The sequence below is a fragment of the Nesoenas mayeri genome (assembly GCF_963082525.1).
Source record: "Nesoenas mayeri genome assembly, chromosome: Z".
Taxonomy (NCBI): Eukaryota; Metazoa; Chordata; class Aves; order Columbiformes; family Columbidae; genus Nesoenas; species Nesoenas mayeri.
Window position 1 is genome coordinate 19,642,631 of NC_137542.1, and position 12,030 is coordinate 19,654,660.

Genomic DNA, 12,030 nt, shown 5'->3' on the forward strand with positions numbered 1-12,030 from the left:
CATGAACACAAACTGAAATTTGTGCATTGTGAGCGCTTGGTTAGATTTGTTTATTTTTGTTTACTTGAATGCTTGCTTGCTTTTGGTGGTGGTTTTGGTGCATGTGTTTTTGTTTTGGTTTGGGTTGGGTTTTTTGGTTGGTTTTTTTTTGTTTGTTTGCTTGTTTGTTTGTTTGTTTGTTTGTTTTGTCAGCAGAACTGGAATTGTCAATAACTGTTTAGGCCAGAAGCCGCATGTATAGAGTAGTAATAAGCTATTTAGTCTGTCATGTAGTCAACTGACTGTATATTATTTCTGAAGTAAATCCTGATTGAAATTCTTGCTTTTATCTGTTTTCCACCCACTTGCCCATACTCTGAATCATATGCACCTCGGTGCATATATACTTGTATCAGCAGAAGAAGGGGTGAGATAAATTGATGAATAGAGCTTTTGAACATTTGCCTTTTCAATGCGTGAAGATCGTAAGAGGTACAAATTAGAAACGTTAGTACCGATATTACATGTGGTCAAATCATTTGTGAATAAAGTGCTAGTTCTCAAAACAATCTGATTAAGCTTTCATCCTTTCATTATAAAACATTGCAGAGTTCTGAAATGACATAATAAAATTCTATATATGAGTAGATCTGTTGCAACAATATCAAGAACCCAGATGTTGGAACACTGAAGTTAATGTTGATAGCCTACCCTGGTTATTATTATCTAATTGTTATTACTTGAGTATTACTTTTCCATTTTTTTAAAATATATTTAATAGAACGTTTTATGCAGCCTTGCAAACAGTGCATTTAAGTTCTTTGCATTATATCTTTTGAGTTGGTCTTTAAATGTCATTAATATCTGTAAACCAATGGAAGCCTGAAAAAATGTGTCAAGAATTACAAAGGTATATATCTGGAAATGCTGACCCATAGTACAAATATTGAATTCTGAATCACTCTAGACTTTTGCTGGTGCTATCATTTAAGCATTCCATTATGAAAATTGCAATTAAAAATGTTCTCTGATATGATTTGAAATTCATAATAAGACTTGTAGAAAATTCAGTAATATCAGATACATTTAGAAAGAGGGAAGAAATAACTTTTATTGCTAATTTGTCTTTTCAGATATTTATCAAGTATTGCAATGTTTACGAGTCGTAATTCTTTCTGACTATTCCTATCGAGAAACGTAGATCTGTCTAGGCATAAAACACAGTGTTTGGTATTTGACAATGACTGTTACTACTAGTAATATAAAATGCCATTTTTATTTTTTTTTAGATCTCTATCCTGAGACAGAACAACAGGATGTGCCTTGGAGAAGAGTAAGTAAAAAAATTCTTTGTCTTAGATGTATTTTTTCATTATAATAAGAACAACTGGATACCTTATCTTGAGATTCAATGAAATTAATTCATTATCCAGGAATTCTAAAAATCGTAAGCCAAGACCACTAAATCCTGTTTGCTAAGTCCTACACTGTTTATAGAGGTTTACTCTTGATTTTGACAGGACCTGTGCCTCAGTAACATTCTTTTGAGTATACTGAGTATAAACATTAACAGATTTAGTAAATTACTATCAAATATTTAAGCAGCTATGTTTCTCATTATTTTCTAAAATTTTATGAACAGCGAAACTTCCTAGGTGGTTTTGTTCCTCCAGAAAAGAAATCCTAAGGAAGATGATTTAGTCTTGCAAAACAATGAAACAAAGGAGGTGATAGAGTACACTTACAAGGGTTTTTTCACTGATGTGCATCTCAGATACAAAAAGACCATACTGACTTTTTTTTTAATGTGTTTAACTACCTAATAATCACTAGGCTTCCTTCTTTCTCTATGCCTTGAAATGTCTATTTTCTCTTAGCGCCTGGAAAGTTGTTTCAATTGCAAAATAAAATTACATAAGGCTTATATAAAATTTATGTCCATCACATGGCATACTTGATGAGCTTTAGAATGGAAGCATTTTTCATGCACATATTTTGTATTGTTTTGCTTTATCACAATAAAAACAAGTTAAAATGCTAGTGACTCAATGACAGCTTATGCAGAAATGAACAATGTCTGTTAACTGCTTGGTATTGATCAAGCAAAGTCTTTGCTATGTCAAGTCTCTGCTGAGTCAAGAAGGCGTCATGCTGTTTTTCAACAGCAAAATTAGTGCAATGTAAGAAATATTGATTTCCAAGTGGTATGATGTTACATTACAATGCTGGCTGCTAATCCTTATTTCTACTTGTTAAAGATGCATCGAAGTGTGTTTGAGTGCAAAAATTCAAGTTACTATAATCTTGCCATTATAAAAGAGAACAATAGCACATTTGGAATTTTGCCTTTGGTGATGAGTTTGGGACTTGCATTTCAGACCAAAGATTAACCCCAGTTCCGAAAGGAACAGAGGTTCTCTAGCTAGAAAAATTAATATTGTTTCACTGCACACACATACACACACAAAAAAAAGAGAAAAAGCAATGAGTCAAAGGCAGGAGCACTGGGAGTAGATCATCTGTGCCTGGCTCCTAGGGGAATCTTTCATTTTTCTTTTCCCCAAAAATAAAAGCAATCTTCTACAGCCACTGAAATCACTTGAGGTATATCTTCAATTCATTTCAATTGTCATAGTTCCGTTCCATTCAGCACAGTGGTATTAATTTTCATCACCTCACTGCTTGAACATAAATCTTTATTCCTTCAATTAATGAGTTTTCATTTTTCCCTTCCTTTGGTATGTTTTGTGAGAATATGCTAGATTTCCAGTCACATTTGCAGGGTACTCTAAGAGACATTTGGCATGAAACCACCTATTTTGGAGCTATGCTGCTTTGAGGACTACTGAGAGATTGGTATCATACTCAATTCATGAATGTCTTTTTGTTCTGAACTAGTCTTTACTATTCACAGTTGTATCCTGATAATGCCTCAAGATATTTTCACTAGATGGGCAGAGACAAAGTTTTAATGTGAGGAAGCAAGTCAAGACAAGAAAACGAAGTTTTCTTTCTTTAAAGTGATTGTGTTGCAAATATCAGATCATTTATAAGCAAAATCTAAATGACACGTTTAGAAGTTAGAAGGATAACTGATCTTTTCCTAAATCAAGACATTTTCAGATACGAAAAAATATGGATGCAGTTTACTTCATACAGTTGCAAGTAGCATTAGGAAGCCATTTCTGACAAACTAAGAGGGAAAAGGGATAGTGAAAAGGAAAATGTGAGTATTATGTCATAAAACCAGTATTTTGATTGAAAATACATTAGAATATTTGTGTCTTGCTACCTTATACTCATTTTAGGTATGCTCTACATTCATACTTATAGAATCATAAAAAAGAATCATAGAATCATTTACGTTGGAAAAGACCATTAAGGTCATTGAGTCCAAACATAAACTGGATGGTACCAAGTTCGCTAATAAACCATGTTGTCCCTAAGTGCCATGTCTAAAAGTCTTTTTGTTACCTCCAGGGCTGGTGAGTCAGCTACTTCCTTGGGCAGTCTGTTCCAATGCTTGACAACCCTTTTAGTGAAGAAATTTTTCCCAATATCCAATCTAAAGCTCGACTGGCACAATATGAGACCTTTTCCTCTTGTTCTATTACTTGTTATTTGGGAGAACAGACTGACACTCATCTCGCTACGAATTCCTTTGGGTAGCTGTAGAGAGTGATAAGGTGTCCCCTCAACCTCCTTTTCTCCAGGAAAGGAGAGTTCCTTCAGCCACTCTTCATAAGACCTGTAGTCCATCCTTTGCCAGCTTCATTGCCTTTCTCTGAACTCCCTCTAGTTCATTGTTTTTCCTGTAGTAAGAGGCTCAAATTGAACATAGTATTTGAGGTGCAGCCTCACTAGCGCTGAGTACAGGGAGATGAGTCTTGCTGGCCACATTATTCTTGATGCACGTGAAGATGTTGTTGGCCTTTTTGGACACCTTAGCACACTGCTGGCTCATGCACAGCGGACTTCCCGCCAACACCCCCAGCTCCTTATCCATTAGGCAGCTTTACAGCCACTCTTCCCTGAGCCTGTAGTTCTGCATGGGGTTGTTGTGACCCTAGTGCACGGTGCAGCACTTGGCCTCATACAATTGGCCTTGGCCCATCTATTCAGCCTGTCTGGATCCCTCTGTAGAGCCTTCCTACCTTCAAGCAGATCAACACTCCCACCCAACTTGGTGTTGTCTGCAAACTTACTGAGAGTGTACTCGATCCCCTCAGCCAGGTCACTGGGAAACATATTAAAAACAACCAACTGCAATACTGAGCCCTGAGGAATACCACTGGTGACCGACCACCAACTAGATATAACTTTATTCACCACAACTCTTTGGGCCCGGCCATCCAGACAGATTTTTACCCAGGGAAGAGCATGGGCATCCAAGCCATGAGCAGCCAGTTTCTCCAGCAGAATCCTGTGGGAAACACTGTCAAAGGCTTTACTAAAGTCTATGTAAATGGCATTCACAGCTTTTCCCTTATCCACTAAGTAGGCCAGCTGTCATGGAAGGAGATGAGGTGAGTCAAGTAAGACCTGCCTGTCATAAACCTATGCTGACTGGACCTGAACACCTGCTTGTCCTGTACGTACTGCATGATGGGCCTCAAGATGATCTGCTTCACAAACTCCTTTGGCACCAGGGTCAGACTGACAGATCTATGGTATACAGGATCCTCCTTCTGTCCCTTTTTTAAGACAGGCATCACATTTTCTAGCCTCCAGTCAACTGAGACTTCCTCGATAAGCTAGGAATGCTGATAAGCAATGGAAAGTGGCTTGTTGAGCACTTCCACAGTACCCCTGGGTGGATCCCATCTGACCCCATAGGGTTGTGTGTGTTTAAGTGATGGAGCAGGTCACTAACAATTTCCCTTTGGATTATGGGGTCTTCATTCTGCTCCCCATTGTTGTCTTCCAGATCAGGGCCTGGGTACACCAAGAACAACTGGTGCTTCCCTTTAAGACTCATGAAGGCAAAGAAGGCATTAAGTAACACAGCGTTTTTTCCTCCCTGTCTATCACTATGTTTCCCCCTGGATGGAGATTCTCTTGAGCCCTACTTTTGTTGCTGATGTATTTATAGAAACTGTTGTTATTATCTTTTGCCTCAGTAGTCTTATTAAGTTCTAGCTGGGCTTTGGTTTTTCTAATTTTCTCCCTGCACAACTTCACAACATATTTGTAATCCTCCTAAGCTACCTGCCCTTTCTTCCAAAAGTTATAAACTCTCTTTTCTTACTGTATTACAGCCAAAGGTCTCTGTTCAGCCAGATCGATCTTCTTCCCCGCTTATTTATCTTTCAGCATATGGGGATGGTTACTCTTGCACCGTCTAGATTTCCTTCTTCAGGAATGTACAGCCCTTCTGGACCCCTGTGCCATTCAGAGTTGCCTCCCAAGGAACTCTGTGAAGCAGTCTCCTAAACAGGCCAAAGTCTACCCTTTGGAATTCCAAGGGAATTGTTCTGCTGACTCCCCTCCTTACATCTCTGGGAGTCAAAAACTCTTTTATTTCATCATTGCTGTGCTGAAGACAGCCTCCAACCATCATATTAATTTGTAATATTCTTTCAGCAGTATGCTTGGCCAGAGCTATTAAGATAGCTACTCCATAATCATTGCTAGTACTTACCAGAAAACAAAGGATGTATGTGTAAATCATGTTGCTAATATTCAAAACACTCTCACTTAATAGACTATACAAAAGTAAGTTTGCCTTTTGTTCTTAGCTTCTCTCATTTCCCAAAACATATGTGAGTTGTAAAAAATATCATCCAAGATGTTGTTTAGTCTTTGAGGAAGAATGTGTGAGACAGCAAAGGTGCATCCACAGCAGCACTGATGAAAAAACCTCACTGTCAAACTGCTTTGCAGTGATGACGGCAGGGGTTACCCATGTTCACCACCTAGCCACTTATATTGGCTACTATTCCTATTGAAATATTCCTAGTTTTATCCTCTTCTGGCAGGTAAAAGTAGGTCCACTAATTTGCAGATTACTCTTTCATGTCAGCAGAGGTGTCATTAAAATAAACATGTGTCATGGTTTAATGTGAGCTAGCAATACAACTACGTTAGCCACTCCTTCACCTCCTCCCCCTCCCCCAGACAGAAGAAAGAATCAAAAGGAAAGGGAGAAACTTGGATTGAGATAAACACAATTTAATAAAGTAACAAAATACTAATACACTACTAATAAATATATATATATAGAATAGAAATAGAATTTAAAATAAAAGATACTCAATGCAATTCCTCACAAACTCTGCCCACACTGAGCAGCAACCTGGTCCTGAACAGCTGATCCCAAAGAGAGAAAAAAGGAGGAAAAAGGCAGAAAAGCCCAGAGGCCTCTGCAAAATGGCAAAAGATCAAACTAAATGTCCCGAACTGAACCGCTCCGGCTCCAACAAAAAGAACAAAGAAAAAGCAGGTGAGAGAGAAAACTCCTGAAAGCGAACAAGAGTGAGAATGCCTGACAGAAAGACCAGAAGATCCCAACTTTCCTCAAGTATGAGACATGATGCTAATGGGATGGGATACTCTTATTGATCAGTCTGGATGTCAGTCAAGCTCTGCCCCATCCATGCCCCCCTTCCTTGATGCCTCACACCTGTGGGCAGAGCGCTCAGAATGTCCTTGGCTCTCAGACCAGAGCAATTAAAAACATTAGCTCTGTGCTGAGGTGTTTTCTCTTGTTCTCAAACTAAGTCCAAAAAATGACTGTGCTAGCTATGAAAAAGAAAGGTTTCTAACTGCATGAAGAAAATTAACTCATTTTCAGTCAAAACAGCACATGTTTTCACACAAAGTTCAGATCACAAAATTAAGCTAACATTATGTCAATAGAGGTCATATGATAATCCTTGCAAAATTTTATTTCATTAGGTTGATCCTGGGCTGCACTAAAATGCAAAGCACCTTAACAAAATAAAAATGTTTTTAATTAAAGCCTTTTAAAAGTCTTTAAACTTAGCAAGGATGCTTTAAAAAAGCTTTAGAATATGGGAGAACAGGATTATTTCAAGAAACAAACCAGGTCTTTTTCTGGAGAAATAACATAGGTAGCTGAAATTTAGTTTTTAATGGATCCTGCTGTGTCCTGTCAAATGACAAATGTTGAACACCTACTCTGCATATTTGCTGTATCAGTCAGACTAAAATGAAACTCCGTTGAAACTTGATTAACAGATAATGTATATAATTGAAAAATTTCTAAGCGATAGTGCCAGAAAGCAGGTATTGTTTTTAATTTTAAAATTGTTTTCTTGATTCTTTTAAATGACTTCAGGGTTCAAAGTTCATACAGAGTGAATATTTTCTGATTGTTGGAAAAGGATCTGAGGGTGTTGATTGACAGCTGGCTGAATATGAACCAGCAGTGTGCCCAGGTGTCCCAAAAGGCCAACAGCATCCTGACTTGTATTGAGGAATAGCATGGCCAACATGACTAGAGAAGTGGTCGTGCCTCTGTACTGGCTCTGGTGAGGCCCCACCTTGAATGCTGTGCTCAGTTGTGGGTCCCTCATCATAATTAGATTAAGTTCTTAGATTAAGTTCTTAGGGACATGTTTTGGTGCTGGAGTTAGATTATTATTGGATTCGATGATCGTTAAAGTCTCTTCGAACCAAAATGATTCTATGATTCCATGATTCAAAACCTAATCTCCCTCATAATCACAGAAGATGTTCTTTCTTACAATAAAACAAATCTAGATCTCTAAATATATTTGGACTAGAAAGTTCCTAGAAAGGTAGCATGTGCAAAAGGACAGAAAATTCTGCCTATCAGCTTTATTATTCTTTGGATATAATAATATAATTTCCCAAAGTCAACTAAAGATTTCAAAAATGTTGGATTAGAAAGTATCTTCACCTGTTTCCTTTCTTCTGATCAGCCAGCAGCAGTGTTCAGCTGTGTTATTGGTTTAACCACAGCTGGCAAGTAAGCGCACATCTGCTCACTCAGTTCCACCAGCTGGATGGGGGAGAGAATCAGAAGAGTAGAAATGAGAGAACTTGTGGGTTGAGATAAAGACAGTTTAGTAGGTAAAGCAAAAGCTGCACACACAAGCAAAGCAAAACAAGAAATTCATTCACCACTTCTCATCAGCAGGCAGGTGTTCAGTCATCCCCAGGACAGCAGGAATCCATCATGTTTAACAGTGATTTGGGAAGACAAACACCATCACTCCAAATGTCCCCCTTTCCTTTTTCTTCCCCAAGCTTTTATTGCTGAGTGTGGAATCATATAGTGTGGAATATCCCTTTGGTCAGATGGGGTCAGCTGTTCCAGCTGTGTAGGGAGAGGTCCCAACTTCTTGTGCATGTCCAGCCTACTTGCTGGTGGGACAGTGTGAAGAGCGCAAAAGGCCTTGACTCTGTGTAAGCACTGCTCAGCAAAACTAAAATATCTCTGTATTACCAATACTGTTTTGAGCACAAATCCAAAATACAGCCACTTACTGGCTACTGTGAAGAGAATTAGCTCTATCCCAGCCAAAACCAACACAGGTTTCAAGGGAGAATAATTATGTTCTTTATTTGCAAGTAAAGGTTTGAGTTGTTATTACAACTACTATTATGCAGTAGTAGAGTTAATAAAATAAATTTAAACAAATACATATCATAAAATTGTATAATGTAGGTAATAATTTGCAGATGATTGTGTTTACTACACATTACCCATTTCAAAGAAATGGAATAAAATAATGCTATGCAGTTGCATTTCAAACTGATACTCCTAAAAATCCTGTATGTTAAGATAAAATCGAAGGAGATGAATGAAATAAATGTATTACACACATGTACAAAAAAAGAGATTAATATGAAAAAGAATATAGAAGTGCTTAAGTGTTCACAGTTTTCATTGTCAATATGAATTGAGACAACCATGTTCATATGATTTCCAGCAAAATTCTTTCAAACCTCCACTTCAGCTGATCACTTCTGAACTGAGGTCTGGTGTATGTATTTTTTGACCAATGAGATGGAATACATTTCAGTGATCTTTGGGGCTGTATAGTTAAATATTTTTTAATTTTGTGTCTGTCTCTCTGCATATATCAGAACTTTTTCCGGTATTCTGTTAATAAACTTTTGGATTCTTTTACTCTTTTTCATATTATGTCTTCCTTAATTAAAAAGAATTTGGTAACATTTCTTTTTATTTACAACAGTCAAATTAGTAGAAAGACATTAGTGTTATTTGTAACTCAAGATGAAAGAGATAAGAAAACAGTTCAGTCTTAAATGTGCTAAAAACTCTACACTATTTTGTAAAATGCATCTACATCTTACCTACATATTACAAGCAGAAAAAATGGCATATATATGAACTGAGAAAAATTTCATAGTCTCATAAAATGATTATGCAGCATATGGCTCAAATTAGAATGGCCAAAAAAATTCAGCCAATAAAAAGGTCTATCTGTATGTTTTTGCCTATGAATCACTTATTTTTCTCCTTGTGTATTCAAAAGTGACTACAAAACTCCAAACCTTAGCACATTATTTCTGTAGTGTCTGAGAAAGTCCTGAAAAAAATAGCAATGTGTTCCTTTTACTTGCTCTAATACAAAAACCTTATGTTTGTTAAATGGCAAAAGGAAGGTTTGTTAATATTTCAAAAACAAATTCCAAAGGTGATATATCCTACATGACCACATCGGATATGCTCACTCTTTTTTTTTTTTTTTTTTTTAAATGTCAAATAGTGGAAAACAACTGAAACAAAAATAATCAAGCTACATACATTTTGTGAAAAGAAAAAGTAAATCTCCCACTTGGGAGATCTCAACAAACAAATGCAACCCAAGTACCTAGAATGGAAACGAGCGATATTTGCAGTTTCAGGATGGCAACCTCCATCTCTGAAAAGCAAAGACATCTAGTGTATTAACCAACTGCCACAAATTCCTTAATACTTTGTAAAGTATGACAGGCAACTTCGCACAAATTTTTAGCATTGTGGTGCTTCTGAGAATTCTACATGTTTAGAAGCCTATAGGCAGTTACCCCAAGATATGAGATTTTCTACTGCAACAATGACAACATATTCCCTACATAGCTTCCTTTAATAAATGATCTGCTGATGTCCAACTAAAAATCCAAAATAACTGTCCATTTTGGAAATGATTAGTTCACCAGGTACTTAATTTCATCAGGAAAGTTGTAGGTGAAAAGTCGGAGTGAAACTACCTCAATAATATCTTCCTCAGGTGCTACTAAATTGGTATGTTTCTGCTGTATAAAATACATCTATTAATTAAACTTATGCTTCTTTCTCAAGGGGCTGTTTTTATTTTGAAGTCTTTACAACACATTGATTTTATTAAATAATAAAAAAAAAAGGAGCACATTTGGATTTGGTCTTTTTCTGGTTTGGTACTTAAAGTGTTAGAAGCTTTGATCTCAGTTCTGATCTCAGTTCTTACAGTTACTATGGCTGCACAGAGTTTCTGTTAATTATTTTATTATTTAATTTGACACATTATAAACAGTACAAAACATTGCAGATGGTTGATAGACCAGTGGCAGTAATATGTAATTTTATGTAGAACAACATAGTTGGTTCTGACAGTAAATTTCTGAATTAACTTAAGAAACTGAAATTATTGCCATTTAAGGTAAATATCATTTTCTTTTTTTTTCCTGTGTGAAGACAGAGTTAAGATGAACAGTGAGAGAATATTTTTCTCCTCTTGTATGTGATTCGTATCTGAGATCAGTACATGAGAGTTGAAGGAGTTGCCCACAGATGACTGCTATGCCGTGTCTGGGAGAGGGAAGTTGCAGTCTGGTCTGATTTTCAAGGCCAGAAGTCAAAGGCAAGTCTTGTCTGTTGCAAAGATTCCTAGTATTTTCCCACCTTTCTATTTTAATATTCAGAACGTTTCTAATCAAATATTTTCTGATAGGCTTAATGCTAGGTAGGGCCAAAAACCTAAATGTGTAAATTTTACACAGATGGAAAAGTCTCTATTGAAGTTTGGATACGAAGAGGTCAGACAAAGAATTTAAGTGTTTTATCTGAATTAAAAATTTTCCATTAGGTACCTGAAGATCTACATTGTAGTATTTTACATGTTCAAAGCAGAGGGGAAATAATTAGAAATGTGTTATGGAGAAAAGTAAGGCAATGTAGTTTTCGTCATTATCCAAACAGAAGTGTTTTAAATTGTTCCCTTTTCTGACTGTATTATTCTAACAGCAGTGAGTAGTCAAAATAATGCTAAATGTAGAATTTTTGTCCTAATGATGATGTTTCTTTAAAGCACCATCATATATTCACTGAAAATATTTTAACTATGCTTATTTTGAAGTCTGTGATATTTTGCAGATTTTTATAAGCATTTTTTATTTTAGTCATCTTAAAAAAAAGGGGCGAAATACTATGAACAATATACTTGAAACAATAATCAGAAAAAAATAATTTCATACAGTTATCAGTAAATGATTGTAGACAAACAGAATGTGGTATTTTCCCTCTGCCAAAGAGATAAACATTTTGCATTATGCAAAATAAACAGTTTTATTTTGCTACAGTGCAGAATTTTGCCTACTCTTTCCAATATCATGGATCAGGCAGCCAAATTATTATTTCTCTTCCAGCCACAGTGTTTCTATATGTTTACCCATATATGACTTCCAAATAGATTGTTTTGCCAGGCTTGTATTGCTAAGGAAGACTTTTTTCAAAGAGTTAACTCTATGTGATTTGAAACTTAATTCAAAGGGAAAAGAAAGAGGCGACTAATCAAATATTTTTTCAAAAAATCTGAAATAATCTTCTCTACTTAATAATCATAAAGGCAGGAAGTTCAATATTTCTACTCAAACAAAAAGGGTGGTAGACGTATTTACCAAAGGCCTTATGATGTTTGCAGTCGACTTTGCAGAAGACAACATTTATAAAACCTTTACAGTGTCTGGCGAGTGCCATGCATTCTCCTAGGGATTACTGTCATTCAGATATTGTCTTTCATTTGAACTTCAAACCCTTTTTCTTTTTTTTAGACACAGCTTTTTAATAGGTTTTTG